This window comes from Camelus dromedarius, chromosome 28, assembly GCF_036321535.1.
Source record: "Camelus dromedarius isolate mCamDro1 chromosome 28, mCamDro1.pat, whole genome shotgun sequence".
Classification (NCBI taxonomy): Eukaryota; Metazoa; Chordata; class Mammalia; order Artiodactyla; family Camelidae; genus Camelus; species Camelus dromedarius.
Genome location: NC_087463.1, coordinates 21,480,763 through 21,498,175, shown reverse-complemented (window position 1 = coordinate 21,498,175; position 17,413 = coordinate 21,480,763).

Genomic DNA, 17,413 nt, shown 5'->3' with positions numbered 1-17,413 from the left:
TGAATTCTTAACGTCCAGTATTCAGTTAGCCTTTAAACTGTTTGAGACATGTGTTATCACAGTCTTAACTGAGTCTGAAGTCTCTTAATATTTAAAATTCAGAGTATATTTGAGGTAAACCAATGCAGTCTAAGAATTAAAAATTCCTACGATACGGAAAAACATAATCACGATCATCAGAGAATCATTAGAATAGCTGTAAATTTTCCTTTCAAGAAAGAACAAAACATGGAGTTTAGTCTTCAGTATCATGTATCACTTTTAAAACCTGGAACAAGACATTTTGTGAAATTTCTAAACATCAAAAGTATATTGCTTCCATAAAAATTTTAGGTTTATTTGTTCTAGTTCTATGAAAAATGCCATTGGTATTTTTATAGAGACTGCATTGAATCTGTAAATTACTTTAAGGTATGAAAACGTCATACACACACACACACACACACACACACACACACACAGAGGAATGTTACTTAGCCATAAAAAATAATGAAATCTGGGGTATTACACTAAGTGAGTTAAGTCAAACAGAGAAAAAAAATACCATACGATTTTACTTACATGTGGAATCTAAAAAGCAAAACAAACTAACAAAACAAAAGCAGACTCACAGATACGGAGAGCAAACCGGTGGTTGCCAGAGGGGAAGAGGGAGGGGGAACAGGCAAAACAGGTGAAGGGCATAAAGAGGTACAGGATTCCAGCTGTAACATGAGTAAGACGCAGGGATGTAATAGGCGCATCGGGAATACAGCCAACGACATTGTAACAAGTCTGTATGGGGACAGATGGTAACTGGTCTTATTTCACTGATCATTCCATAATGTATGGGATATCGAATCACTATGTTGTACACTTGAACTAATATAATACTGTATGTTAATTATAACTGAATTAAAAAAAAAGCATATTGGATCTGATGACAGGGGAACCAATGCAGGGAAACTACAAAACATAAGATCCAAAAGAGAAATCTGCCACAAAGTAAAAGTTGATCTTCCCAGAGGACCCAGGAGAAAATCCAAGCACAGTGTAAACCTAAACTGATGGGGTCTTCATAACCAGGGTCATCGCTGCACAACTGCCTGACCACAGGGCCTTGGGAGCTGGCCTCTCCACAAACACACACACACACACACACACACACACACACACACACACACACAGCCAAGGCTGCCAGGAAGACAGAGTCGAATGCCTGAAGAAACCACTTTATGTTTTAATTGAGGTGACATTGGTTTATAACATTGTATGTTTCCCGTGTGTACACTGCTACCTCTGTACACACTACAGTGTGCTCACCCCCAAGTGCAGTTTCCATCCGTCACCATATGTTGACCCCTTTCCCCATTTCACCCTCCCCTACTCACCTTCCGCTCTGGTGACCACTTCTCTGTTCTCTGCATCTATGTGTTTGTGTGTTTGGTTTCGTTTGTTTGTTTTATTTTTTAAAACTATTTCATGTATGAGTGAAATCATACTGTATTTGTCTTTATCTGACTTTTAAATAAAGTAGTTCATTTCCCCGAGGAGGGCTCCTCGCGTGAGCCCCAGGGGACAGGGAGAGAAGTGTAACAGAGCTTCAGGAAAATCCAAGACCCTGAAGGGTCAAGAAAAGAGACCCCACTGGTAGTGAGGTACACTGAAGCAATCCACTCAAAAATAAAAGACTAAAAAAAAATGTGAAGAAAGGCTATCTAGAGCTTGCTTTCCTGCTCTACACCCACACACCACAGTGGGAAATGCCTGGAAACAGGCTCACCAGCCCCTTGACACGGGTCCTTTCAGGGGCCAGGTCAGCTGGGTAAACAAATGTACCCACTACAGCAACCTCCCCTGGGCACCGGGCACCTCATCTGCAACATGTTATCGTAAGGATTCTTTGGAATCTGCAAAATACACTCCAGAGTCTGGCATCCAGCAAGCACTCATTGCACGGCAGGTGTGCTAATAACAGTGTCATAACAGTGATGTAGATTCAGATTCATTTTAAGAAATGAATGATATTCTTTTTATTCTAAGCACTTAAAAGGAGTAAACCTCCCTCTGGATTTTATTTAATTCTGGCTAATTAATATTGATGAATTCAAATCTTTTTTATTTCCAACTATTGTAAATTAGAGAGTTACTGAGGCATCTCTGAGCTGTGTGTGGGGAACACACCTCTGGTACAGACTGAGCATGACTGAGAATACTGAACTCTGACTCGAAAGCAAAAGATAAACAAAAACATTGTTTTAACTTAAACAAAAACGATTCACCAATTAAATAAAGGCACTAATATTTTCAAAACATATCTCCCACCATCCAGGCATAACTGCTACTGACTTTGAAAAGCTAGGAGAGAAAAGAAACAAGGAATTGAGGTCTGTATTTTTCACTATTTTTGAAAGGCGATTTTATTTTGATATATTCCTATACAGTAAGGACATAGAGACGTACATGTTTATTTTGCATGAATTTAAAAATTCCCCAAATTAATAAAAATGTAAGTAATTTGACAGTGAGCCAAATAAAAGTGTATAGTTTCATCCAAATTCTGAAAGTTCAAAAATAAAAATGTGCTAAAATTGGGCCTATAAATATTATTAAACATCTCTCCAAAAGAATTCAATGGTGATAATGTATTTGGTACGATAGGAAAAAAATAGCACTACAATTGTTTCTTCAAGCAGAAATTGCAGTGTTATTGATTTAAACTACTGAAAATTTACCTTTCTGGTTAAATGATAGAAATTAACACAAAGTATCTATAATAAAGATCATTTCTGTATTTACAATCTCTTTTATCTGCTGATTTTTAGAAACCTTCAAAAATTCCTCAGTGACTATTCTGTTTATAATATCTTTTAGACCTCAAAATTAAAATGAATGTATTTGTCACTTTACCTGAAATAACTTACAAAGGCTTGGCACTAAATGTTACTATGAAAACTTAAATAATACCCACACCCAATACTTTTTTATTTGATTTATTTCTCAAATCATTGCACAGGCCAAACTCAGATGACACTGTAGGCAATTTTTTAAAAAACAAAATAATAATTATATTTTAATATTTTGACAGTTTATAGTCCACGTTAACCTAAGAAATTATTTTTCACACTGGCTTTGAAAATGTTTTTAAAGTAATGGAGCCCTTTCTTTTAAAAATTAAAAATATAGGATATATTACACAGAAGTCTTGTATGTCAAAAGTGGAACTTCTCCCATTAATGCTTGGAAGAGGGCCTGGATACCTGCCCACTTGGAAACTCTCTTTATATCTAATTTCCTCCAGCAATGGCCCTTGGAGGTCATCCATAGACTCCCCAGACTCTAAGGAGCACTTTGGAAAATGACTAATATAATAAAGTCATTATTTTACAGATAAAGAATCTTAACTTCAGTGAAGAAAAATTGTATGTCCAAATTTTTTGTCCACCCACTCACTCTTCTCTTATTAATTTCTTGAGAACTTAAATATGTTTTTGTCTAAAAATGTATATTACATAATTAATAGATACTTCTTTTTAAAGAGATCAGAAAATACTAATAAGCACAAATAACACTATTATCCATGACTCCCCGTGATCAGAATAGTAATGAAGACATCTTGTGTGCCATTGATGATATTATTAGTTAATTACTACAGATGACCAGTAGATAATTTATGCTTCCTTTATCATGGTGGGAGGTACAAGATATACAAATCTGAATATGTTACCCTACATACCTAAAATTTTACTGGTTTTACTTCCACTTTTGCAGAGCATGTGTCTTTGCAAGGCCATCAATGTACTAGCTACTTCTTCCTCATCCTCATCTAGTGTGATTAGCATTAAGTCATTTTTCTGACAACACTCCAGGTATCTTCAGAACATAGTATGACAAAGAATATGAGAGTTAACATGGATTGGTGGCAAGACTGTCCATTCCAAGTGAATGGAAAATATTTCTGATCCAAATCACATTAGCAAAAATGGTGCAGTAGTTACCTAATGGAGCTCAGAAACAATTAAAACTTGTTAAAACTGTCAGAATGCGCTCTAGAAGATAGGCGAAGGCTTTTGGTAACCAAGCAAATACTTATCCAGGAGAAAGTCCACTGAGACAGAGTAGGAGATCTTTGTGGCTCAAATCAGTAAACTAACATTACTCCTTAAGGAACTATATAAAGAAAAGAAAACTAAACCCAAAGCAGAACAGAAGGAAATAAGAAAGAAGAAAGTAAGAAAGATTAGATCAGAGATAATCAGTGTAGAGAATAAAAAATAATACAGCGCATGAACAAAACTCAAGTTTGCCCTTTAAAAGATCAACATAACTGACAAGCCTTTAGTTAAAGTGAGAGAGAGAGAGAGAGAGAGAGAGAGAAGAATTATATTAATGGAATAGAAATAAAAGTGGGAAAATTTCTATCAATCTTACACAAATTTTAAAAAAGGATTAGAAAGAAAATACTATGAAAAATTGTACATCAACCAATTAAATAGACGAAATGCTCAGATTTTTAGAAACGCACAAACTACGAAAACTGACCCAGGAAGCAGTAGAAAATTTCACAGACCTATAACAAGTAAAGAAAAATGAATAATCAAAAAACCTCCCAACAAACTAAGGCCCAGGACCAGAAGATGGCATCACTGATGAATTCTAAAAAACACTGAAAAAAGAGTTAATATCAGTCCTTCTCAAACTCTCCCCAAAACAGGAGAGGTAACAGTCCCTGATTCAAGGATGCCAGCATTACCGTGATACCAAAGCCAAAGACATCATAAGAAAATATAGGCCAATGTCCCTTATAAATGAGTGCAAAATTCCTCAACAAAATTCTAAAAATAAAAAAATAGAATTTAGCTGCATGTTCAAAGGATGGTATATAAACAAGTGAGCCATACCCCAGGAATGCAAGGGTATTTCAGTAAGTGGACATCAACCAATGTAATACACCACTCTAACAGAATGAAGGGAGGAAATGCGCATGATCACGTTAGCAGTTTGCAAAACTTAACAGCTTTCTATGATAGGAACACTCAGTAACCTAGGATAGAAAGCAAGGTCCTCAGCATGATAAAAGTCCATATGAAAAACCCATACCTGACATAAAACTCAATGACAAAACCCTGGAAGTTTTCCCCCTACTAGCTCTCTAATAAAGCGAGGAAGAATGTCCACTTTCCCCACTTCTGTTCAATATTGTACTGGAAGTCCTAGCCAGAGTGATAAGGTAAGAAAAATAAATTTGAAAGCATCTATATTGGATATAAACTATCTCCATTCACAGGTAAAATAATCTTATTTGTAGAACATCCTAGAGAATATATATTAAAACTGTTAGAGCACATAAGCAAATTCTGCAAAATTACAGATTACAAGATCAACACAAAGATCAGTTGTTTTTCTGTATACTAGCAAACAGTTTGAAAGAATATTAAGAAAACAATTCCATGTACAATAGTATCCAAAAGAATAAAATATCTGATAATAAATTTAAGCAATGAAGTGCAAGTATTGGACACTAAAAACTGTAAAACATTGATGGCAGATGTTAACAAACACACAAATGAAAGCAGAGGTACCTCATGCTCAAGGATTAGACGACTTAATGCTGTTAAATAGTGATACTTCCCAAAGTGACCTACAGATTGAATGCAGCTACTATCAACATCACAGCGGCCTTTTCCCTGCAGAAACGGAAAATACAATCCTAAAATTCGTGTGTAACTTCGAGGTATCCAAGCAGCCAAATAATCTTGAAAACGAAAAACAAAGTTGGCAGACTTAGATTTCTCAATTTTAAATTCACTACGAAGCTATCCTTATCAAAATAAAGTGGTCCTGGAATAAGGATAAAAATACAGATCAATGAAACAGAATTGAGAGTCCAGAAATAAGCCTATACATCTGTGGCTAATGATTTCATCAAGAGTGCTAAGATCATCCAATGGAGAAAAAGCAATCTGTTTGACCAGTAGTACTAGAATAACTTGCTATCCACATGCAAAGAAATGAAATTGGACCTTTATCTCACATCAAACATACCAAAAAAAAAACCCTTCAAAATGTATCAAAGACCTAAATTTAAGAGTTAAACCTATAAAACTCATAGACACAAACATAGGGACAAATCTTCATTACCATAGATTTTGGTAGTGGTTTCTTTAACATGACACTGAAAGCACAAGAAATAAAAACAAAAAATAGATAAATTGAACTTAATCAGAACTCAAAATTCTGTATGCATAAAAGGACACTACGAAGAAGAAAAAAGAACCCAGAGTAGGAGAGAAAATATTTGCAAATCACATATGTGATAATAGCCACACATCCAGAATAAAGGATTCTTAAAACTCAACAACAAAGAGATGAACAACCTAATTAATAAATGGTCAAAGGGCTTTAATAGATATATCTTCAAAAAAGATATATACATATACAGATGGCTAATAGGCACATGCCAAGATGATCAGCATCTTAGTCATTAGGAAGTGCAAATGAGAGCCACAATGAGATACTACTTTACATCCACTGGGATGGCTATAATCAAAAAACATATAATAGCAAATGTTCTCTAGGATGTGGCAGAAATGGGGTCCTCATCTGTGTCTGGTAGGAATGTGAAGTGGTACAGTTGCTTTGGAAAAGCCTGCCAGTTCCTTAGAATGTGGAACATAGAATTTCCACGTGACTCAGTGATTCCACTACTAGGTATATACGCAATTGAAATAAAATCCTACAACCACACAAAATCTTGCACTCAAATGTTTATGGCAGCATTATTCATAACAGCAAAAACTGGAAAAAGGGCGATGCTCATTGACTAATAAAAGCCTAAATAAAATGTAGTGTATCCACTTTTAACTTTAAAAAAGAATTTATTTGATAGCTTCCTAGAAAATATAAATCAAGACACATTAATATCAAAAGAAAAAGAAGCCATAATAACATACATCTGTCTTTGTCTCTTTACTAAGAGTAAACTGGGAAATTGTATGCTAAAGTCCTGTAATACTGGACTATTACTTAGCAATAAAAAAATAAAGTGCTGGTACATGCTATACCACTGAAGAAGCTTGAAAACATTATGCCAAGTAAAAGAAGTCAGAAAAATACAACATATTGTACGATTTCACTTACATGAAATGTCTGGAACTGGAAAACATACAGAAACAGAAAGTGGATTATTGTTTGCATACAGTTGAGGTTGGAGGGGAATGGAGAATAACTGCTAAAGGGCACAGATTTTCCCTGTTTTTCTCTTCTTGTGGGATAAAAATGTTCTAAAACTGATTGTGATGATGATTACACAACTCTGTCAATCTACTAAAGCCACTGAATGATACATTTTAAATGGGTGAACTGTTTGGTATATGAATTGTATCTCAACAAAGCTGTTTTATTAAAAAAAAAATCAGCCCATGTGTAAGGCAGGAAGTTTGCCTAAGTTATCAGAGCTCCTTATAACCAGTAACAGGGCTCTGTAGAATTACTAATATAACTCATCTCACAGTCATCTATATTTTTTACTGCCTTTTTCCTTCCCTCACTGCATGATTTTCTGCTTCTCTACACTGGTAGTCTGCAAGCATTTTTGATTATGCAATCATATTCAGCAAGTCATATTCATTATGAACCCACAATACATGTATTCATTTATAAGATAAAATGTTTACACTATTATACCTATGTATATTATTAGACTACTATGACAAGACAAATTTAAGAAAAATGAAATTTTAAAATGTAAATAATTATAATTCTCTTTCTACTTTCCAACTGCCTTAGGCGATCCACCTTCATAGTATGTGGAAGAGAAATAAGTTCCAGGATGCTCAGCCAGCAGGTATCTTGTTGTCATACTCCCTTACAATTCTTTTCTGATGAGGACTGAACCTTTCACTTCTTGCTACCCTGCCAGCTCACACACCGCTATAAAGACACAAACACATGCAGGTGCACAAAAATTTCCTGCCGGAGTAAATTGTTGGCCTTTGCGTTGGTTGTTTGATAAAGTATGGGGGGGGGGGGATGAGAGCAAGGTATTTGGGAAAACATTTGTCATCCCTCATTGAAAGACTTGTCAACGTGGGCTGCCCATGTCTCTGGGCAGTACATCATTAAACGGGAACATGTAAAGTATCTTCATATTACTGTTCAAAATAAACTCTACCAAAATTTAGGATAAGTCAGATACTGACAATTAGTATTTCACATCCTAACCCTGTCTGCCTTATAATTGTCTTCAATTCTTCAAAATCCTAGCATTAGGTTTTCTCAGTCTTTGTTTTGTTCTGGTGTTTCCTTGAGTTTTTTTCTTTTTCTTCTTTGCAATGATAAATTTTTAAAGGACGCATTGAAGGCTGTAACTAGAAATTATTTTGACCAGAAGTCCTAACTATTTCTTTACAGTTATACTTCTCCAATCCTGTGAATTCCTTCAGAGCAGTTTCCAGGCTTTGTTCACCTTTTTATTCACCTCCCCAATTTCCAGCACACTGGCTTGATAAGTACTAGGTTTTTAATAAACACAGTTTGAATAAGGGTATGATTTACTTAATCAGTTATGCATGAGGGATTTGGATAGGTTTTTTAAAAATATAAACATATTTCAATTAATTCACTATACCATGAAATAGTTCTGGCAGCACAGAGATCTAAATATTCCCTGAAGACTCTATTAATGATAAGATTTTAAATAGCTGGTATAAAAAGAAATGATACTTTGCTAAACTGCAAAGAAACTAAGAAATACTTGGCCAAATGTGAAGTGAAAGTTGGACATCAAGAAGGAAGACAGTACTAGAGTCAGCTTTCATTGTGAGGTTATTTTCCTAAATCGGGAAACTTGAGCCTAGAACCTGTCAAGGTAGAGGGTCTACCGGCATAGACCCTCCGACTGAACTGCAACTCCAAATAGCTGTTACTTAAGCACAAAGGTAAACACTCAATTAGCCTGCTGTAGAGAATGTAAATGATCGATGAACATCTGCCTGTCTTGAGCTTTTGTTGAACATTGGAGGTGGAAATACTTCCTGAACACCTGCAGGCAGAGCTGGGCGTGTATGGGTTTTGCTGCTCAACTTGCTGTGACCTGCTGAGTCTAAAAGTTCTCAGCAAATTTATTTTAAAATGGTCCTGACTTGAAATTACTCCCAAGACCTCAAACAACTCTCACAGACTAAGTTCCAAGGAAAATGATCTGCATACACACATACACACATGCGCATACAGAGGGCACACTACGTGAGTGTACGTGATGTGATAAGTGAAATCAGGAAGGTGAGATGAAGTATGACAAAAACAAGAAAGATTTCACACAGTAGAATTATTGAGACAGACCAAAACCAAGTCTGTCCAGGTACATCAATGTCTAAAACATACAAGCATAATCAGGAGCCATGAAAGTTGTCCAAGTAGTTTTAAAATAAACAGAGACATTCTAAACATAAAAACTAAATGGCTGTAAATTTAAAAATTCACTGAAAGTGGTTAATCAGCAGATTAGACTCAGTGGAGGTGACAATTAGTGAACTTACAAATAGAAGAAAAAATCTAGAATGCATCCCATAAAAAGAAGATATGGAGAATATGAAGTAGAGGTTAAGAAATATGCAGGGTGATATGGAGATATAAAACTGACATCTAATCATAATTCCAGGAAGAGAGCACAGAGAGAATGGGGGAAATAAATAATCAAAGATATATTACAATAGAATTAGAGTATCATTCTATGTATTACTAATTAATAATGAATCCAGGGAACAGTTATCAATGGCTTTCAACATCACAACATCATACAAAGAGAGCCATCCAGCTATTACATGTCTCCTCATGGAAGTATCCAACACCTCTTGTATAGAACTTTTTGGCACTTCGTGCCAAAATAAAAAAGAACCTAAATCAAATCAAACCTCTAAATCAACCGATTAGTTTATAAGCAGCACAGGGAAGAGAAGAAAATGAAATTCTACACATGGTTATGTCAATAAAGGAAAAGGGGAAAAGAAAGAACAGAGATATATAGATTAAAAGAGACTTAAAATATGTATCAACCAAACGCAATGTATTTATCTCATCTAGATTGAATTCTAAAGAAACAACATAAAAATAAGCTCATATATAATAAAAGGAGCTTGGCACTATCTAGCAAGATTAAATATACCTTTTATCTTTTCATGCAGTAGCAATGCACCTTTTAGAAATATATAGCAAGAAAATACAAAAAGACAATGTACACAATACCATTAATTGCAAGAATAATTTTAAAAGCATAGATTGGAAACAGCACAAATATTTGTCAATATTAGAAAAGATGAGTAACTAGTAATATATTAACACAAAAAAGTACTCTCCAGGTATAAAAAGGAATGAGGCATACTTCTTTACATGACTGTAAGGTGATGTCTAGAATATAGTGTTTAAAAAACAAAACAAAGCAAAAATCAGAAAAGAAAGCAAGGTAAGCTACAATTTACCTAGGAAAGATAAGACATGACTATATACGTGTAATTTTAATATATATGATAAGTTTAAAATAAATGATAAACTATAAAATTTTAAGTGACAAAATATGAGTGGTATTGATTATATAATCAAATATATTAAACATTAAAGGATAAACTATAATAACTTTTCAGTGACAACTATTGGGGTTATTGGATCAAGAGAACAGGATAGAAGTTAAACTTGTTTGCATTTTCCTTGTTTAGTAAATTCAACTTTGGGAAATTAAATAAAAATTAAATTAAAAAGTAATCAATCTCAAAAATTCCAAAATAAAATGAAACAAGTGAATTAATAATCTATATCCAGTTAGTGGCATAAACACACAGTGATGTTCTAAATTATTTAAAGCATGATAATCTGACCAAAAAAACCCCTGCAAAAATGTTTAAACTATTTTCAGTCTATATATTATATACTTAGTGGTAGTGTTGGTATTGTTATTCTGAGATTGTTGAATATATATTGTGAATAAAGCAAATGAAAACTTATGTGATCTGCAGTATGTTTATGTTGTCATTCCCAGTGTCTTCAAGACCCAGGGTTTGTAACATGGGAGAAAAGAGATACAGACAGAAGATGAATGAGGTTAACAGAAACCCTAGTCCTCATTGGTAATTGAAGTATCAGTGATAACTCATTCTGCATTTTATGTAAATATATATAATGATTATATATAACTACATACAAAAGTACACAGAGAACTATATCGTTTTATCCTAGCTTTGTTAAATGAAAGGACCTAGGCATAATGGCAACCCTGGTAGCAAAGGTTACCCCTGACAGCAGAAAACGGTCTTCAAATACACTTTCCCACTCAAGGGAATCAGTTTTAAAAATGAAACAATTTAAGCATCAATAAAAATAATAACTTTAATGTTGCCTGTTGAAGAAGACTAGTGAACCACCGGCCTAATTTTATATTTTGTTGTTTCTTAATGTTTCCTTTTTTTTTTTTTATCAGATTTTTAAACTAGTAACATTATGGCCACTTTTAATTTATCCTTCAACAAATAATAAGTACCATTTAAAGACAAGGTATACGTTTTTGCAAACATGTTTTTTCTCTTAAGTGCAAGCAAAATTTACACTGAATTCATATAATACTTGGCTACATTAATTGTGGTTTTATTCTTCTCATTGTTCACAGAAAGGAATGAATGTTTGAAGAAGAGAATATTTAGTCAAAACAGTATGTGTTGATGTGAAAATCAATTCTGACATCTTAGTGTTTTTCCAAATATTTTAATACCAGTCACATCAAACATGCTTATATTTCAGACAACTATCTTTAAAAATGAAACAATGTTTTACACCTCTCAAAATCTTCACCATAATGATAGCCAATAAATAATATGCTTTATATTTTTATATACTTGAAAAAAAACAATTTTCATTAGAGAAAACTTTATTCAACTTTAAGAAATAAAAATAACTTCTAAGCAAAGCTGCTTAAAGACAATCATACTTAAGTATTAATTTACTATTAAGATAAATTTATATTAGGATGCTGTGTAGCAAGGGGTTTTAGTCATTTAATTTTTTTATAAATTCCAGTAGATACATTTAAATAAAAACTTTATGGAAAAAATTAAGATATAGAAGATTAACTTTGAAATCCTTTATCTGGGGTCGATTTGTATCTGCTCTGTCCTGCATATGGTGCAAACTACCTTCTCGGTACTGCGGGACACATCAGCAATAACCTACCCTTTCTCCCTGACTCCTTTCCAGAGTCACCAGTACTTAATGCTGCCTCATTCTCACAACTTTTGAAGTACAAATTATTTACAGCTGTAGACGGCCTCTGACATTGAAAACAATGACCAGGTTTAGCATTCAAGGGAGCAACTCAATCTGATTGCATTGTCTGGGCATTTTTTTTTTCTAGTTATAAAGAGATTATTTTCTAAGAATGAAAACATACTACATTACTTCGGAAAAGTCCTTTTAACTAATGATACATTTTTTAGTGCATATCAATATTGACTCAATCCTTTTCCTCACTTGGTAATTCTTTTAGAGTCCACCTTTCATGGTCTGTGTCCCAGAAATCAAAATCTGTTAACATTCATTTACCCTTTTTCCACTTACCAGAGAGGTTTAACTCCTTTTCCAGACTTAAGCCAGTTTTGTCTCTCTCTCTCTTTTAAATATATTTTTCATCTCTTTTATAGTCTTTCTTCCAGAATTTTTTTCTGTTAAACTATTGAGCGCTCTGGCAACGTGTACTAGCTAGCTCTCCCAAAGAAAATATTAAGCCTATTCTTTTAATTGGTCTGTTTAGAGTAATCAAGACAAATCTGGCTATATTCCAGTGTTAACTTTCCTTCTTTCCTTGGACTACACAAATTATTTCCAAATCTCAATTTCCAAATAAACATAAAATTAATATTTTGATTATTTATGTTATTTATCAAGAGACAGTATATCTCAATGACTAATAAACGACTTGCTAAATAGTGCAGATTTTCCAAAATTAAGAACAAAATTATCCGGTTTCTGAGCAGACCAGAGTTTGCCCAAGTCTATAAAATACAAAAGCAAAATGGAAAGTTGGCCATAATGCTTGTGGAGAGAGCCAAGCCAGACAGTTTGGGTCAAAAAGTAAAATTTTTACCCAATGCTTAAATAGTAGAAGTTATTCACAGCTGCAGATAATTTGTACTCTACAAGTTCTAAGGCTGTGGCGCTGGATGTGGCTTTGTCCTAATTACCTGGTTTGGCTGCCTGTGCCGACCAGCTTTTCAGGCTTATTTCCAACTTTCCATTTCACCTTGTGCTGGCAACAACAACAAAAACTGTCAGTAAAATAAATCCATTTGAGTGAACAAATCTCCATTCTGTTGAACGCTACTAGATTGTGTACACGGCCCTGGACGGCTGTTACTTTGATAGTGGAGCCAACAGTTTGCAAATTTGGGGTTAAGAACTCTTGGATCTTTGGCTGATATCATGGGAGAAGAATCTGATTCTGCTCCTCATTACACGGGACTATGTACTTTTTACATTAATCTCTAGACTTAGAAATGTGTAGAACTGAAACAATAAAAATCAAAACAACTGCATGGTGAAACAATAATTTTAAAGCATTACAAAACAGGACAGACCTATTTACCCTAAGAGACGCTGACCAGACATTTCAGAACTAAGCACCTTGGGAAATCTTACTTGCAAATATGTGTATGTTTATATTTCATAGTAACAACTTATCTGTGCAGAAATTTCCCTCTTATGAAGAAACTCAACTTCCAGGTGACCTCAATTTTGACCTCTACTTCCACTGATGGCAGAAAGCTCTTATTTTTCCCCAATTCAAGGTAACTCAGTAACTTCTAGGTTGAAACTTTAGATTCTGTTGGTCGATATCCAAATGTATTCACAGCCACAGGTCTGCACAGCTCCTAAGCTCCTGCTCCCCTGACACCACCGCCCCTCGTTCTGCAGAGCAAGTGATCCCATCACCCGTTTTACATGATGGCCCCATGTAACACAAGCACTTTTAAAAATGTATCCAAGATTTCTCCAAGTTTCCTTCCCCTTTCCTTTTTCCTAGGGGTTACCTAAATCACAGGGTGCAAGAGATAAGGAGAGGCAGTCGAGTAAAGGCTGTGTGGCTTACATTTCTCCTGAACGGAGAGCACTTTAGTTATGGCTCTCTTGTGCCCTGATGCACTGCATCCTTGATGACTTTAGGTATTTAGAAGTGGTACCTGCCATGGGTGCCACTCCTCCCTTATGGCTGCTCATCTTGACTTGTCATACAGTCTACATTTCCACATTCTGATTCAAGATCTCTTCTAAGGACTTCTCCCCTTTATGGGGCTTGGGAACTCCTTGGCCACTTTGACTGCATCACCCTGCAGTACACTAAATCCTAGGAGGCTATCTCCAGGCCCTGTTGCCTAAACACCATCCCTCAGCTGCTGATCATTTAAACAGATTTTGCTTTGCCCCTTGCAGTCTGGAAAGCCAGGCACAAAACCTCTGATCTATGAATCCCCCAAATCTATCATCTCTCCACTCACAGCATTTAACCTACCAGCATTGATATCAGTCTAGGTACCCTCAGAAGCACCTCATCTAACCCACTGACTGAGCTTTTCTTTCCTTTACGGTAAAGCAGTTAGTATTTTACAACAACAAATATCTTTCTTTCTGTAGCGTAGAAGTCTGTGCTCAGTACTCTGGGCTTGGCGCTCAATTTTTAAAGCTTGGCTTTTTAAAAATCACACAAAATTCTTTCTGCTTTCTACAAAGCCTGTCTCCTACGAATCAAAATATACTTGTCTTTACAAATGTCATTAGAGCTCTGCAGTTGAGAAAAACCTTACAAAATTACAGTCTTCTCTGTGAAAGAATTTATCAACCATCCCTTTAAGGAAAATGTACGTAAAAAGGAATCACCTTTGACAAGTTTGCCAAGAACTGGAGTAAAGGGAGCTGACAAAGTTCTTCTGGGTTGAATGGAGCAGAATACAACCTAGTTTCATTTCTGTGATAGGCTGGCTATTAGCCACAGTCCTCCCTCCCCGATAGTGGAGGTCCGCACCCACAACCTCGCCTTGGCTCATGCAGAGGACATACCCTCACCTCACAGATGCTGGTCTTCACCTTGCCAGCTTGCTTTGTCTGGTGGAAAATGGGAAGGAGCGGCCCTCTGCCACTTGTAAGCCTCTGAAACATGAGTTCATTCTTCTCGTGCTTCTGTTGCTGCCATGGAAGGGCTTTCCCAGGGTAGCTGCTGGGACAGCAGTCCAGGCTTCCTGGTGATGATTCTTCATGCATCACACCTGAGGCTAACCCTCAGCGGGCTCCAAGCCCAGTCAGATGTACACCTTGAAGGAGAAACCACCACAGCAGAGCCTCGCCTAGCTCCACTGACCCCCAGCTGACACAGGAATGCATAAGACATAAACACTTTTGTTGCATGCTACTGAGATGTTGGGGTGTTGCTAAGCAGGCTGATGATACTTTGGAATGGAGAAATATGGGTATTGTTTTCCTTGTATGTATCAACTTGTAGAAATTTCAAAATAAAGGAAAATTAAGGAAATCATGATTTTTCATAAGCAGTTCCTTGCTTTTTAGTGAAATAATCAGACAGTCTTTCAAAGGATATTCAGAGGAGCCACTATAGTCAACTGATCAAATCTTCCATTGAACCCTGAAACATTCTTTTTAAAATTCCAGGCAAAGTTTCTATGGCCTCTGTTTCCAATCAACCTCCTAGTCCAAGCTACCAACTACCCTTTCTCACCTGGACTAATGAAATAGCCTCTAAACCCATCTCCTAGCATCCATTCTTGTCATGACTACCCTTCTCTAGTCTGTTCCTCATGCTAATATGTTCAATGCAAATGGGGCCATATTGTCCCCCAGCTTAAAATCCTTTAATGCCCTCCCGTTTGTTTTAGGAGAAAGACCAAACTGAAACATGTTCTACAAGGATCAGCATAACCTGGCCCCATTCTATCTCTCCAGCCTCGGTTCTTGAGCTCAGCCATGCCCTGGGCAGTCCAGCCATAACAATTACTGTCGATTCCTGGAACAGCATTTGCCTCTTTTTGACTCCCAGCCCTCACTTACCACTAGCCACAGTCTTCTTGCTCATTGGCCAGTGATTTGCTCAATTCCAGTGCCACATCTTTAGTCTGGGTTCCCATTGAGAACAGAACTTGAGACCAAAGTTTGAGTGCTGTTAGGTTATGTGGGGATGATTCCAGGAGCAAGAGTAGGAATAGAAAGAATGAGAGGTGTAAAACGGAAAATAGGATGTGCTATAAAACAAAATGTGTCCCTTTCAAAACCCTTGTGTTGAAGTCCTAACCCCCAACAGCATCTGGAAATGGAGTCTTTGGGAGGTAATCAGATTTAGATGAGGTCATGAAAGTGGGTCCCTTATGATGTGATTAGTGCCCTAATAAGGAAAATACAGGGGAACTTGCTTCTTTTCTCTCTTTGCCATAGTGAGGACACAGCTGGAAGAGGGCCATCAGCAAACCAGGAGGAGGGCACTCACTGGGGAATCAAATCACCCAGCACCTTAATTTTGGACTTTCTAGCCTCCAGAACTATAAAAAAAATATGATCTTGTTGTTTAAGTCATCTAGTCTATGGTATTCTTTGTTATGGCAGCCTGAACTGACTGATACAGAGTGCTGTCAAATTTTTAATTGTTGAAAATCCGGTATGTTTTTAATAATACATTTATCAATATTTTCTTTTCTGTTGGAGATTTTTATGTCTTGTTTAAGAAATCCTACCATACCTAGATGTGAAAGGGTTTTAGTTTGGTGGTTTATATACATGCCTGTATGCTACCCAGAATTTTTTTAAGATGTGAAGGAGGAGTCCAATTTCATTTTTTTTTTTCCATATGAGCATTCAGTTCACTCTGATATTACTCCCAACAAATTCATTTACATACTGCTCCATACTAGTTATCTAGCTATAAGCCTTACCAGGTTGCTCTCATAGTTAAAAACCTACAGCGTTCCCTATTACTGATCAAATCAGGTCCAAATTCCCTGGAATTTAAGGTTGAGTACTGTGACAGCTCCCGCCATACTCTTCCTGTTCCTTATGCTCTGTGCACACTTAGTTACCTAATTTCCCAAATACAGTATTCTTTTCTCAGTGAACTTATCCTTGACTCATCTTCATTTCCACCTTACAGCTTGTCTCACGTATGTTACCTTCTACTTCAGAATTAATACACGTCAAACTTTGAACACCCTCGGTCTGTGATTATTCTCACTCCGTGATAGTTTCCACCCACTTCTGTGCTTGTAGAAAACATACTTATCTACAAAGTCCATCTTTACATTTTATCTTATTTCTCTTTATCCAGTTAAAATTATGCCTTTGTAACTTCTATTGCATTTTATGTTGCTATATTATAACTTCTATTGCATGTTATGGTGTT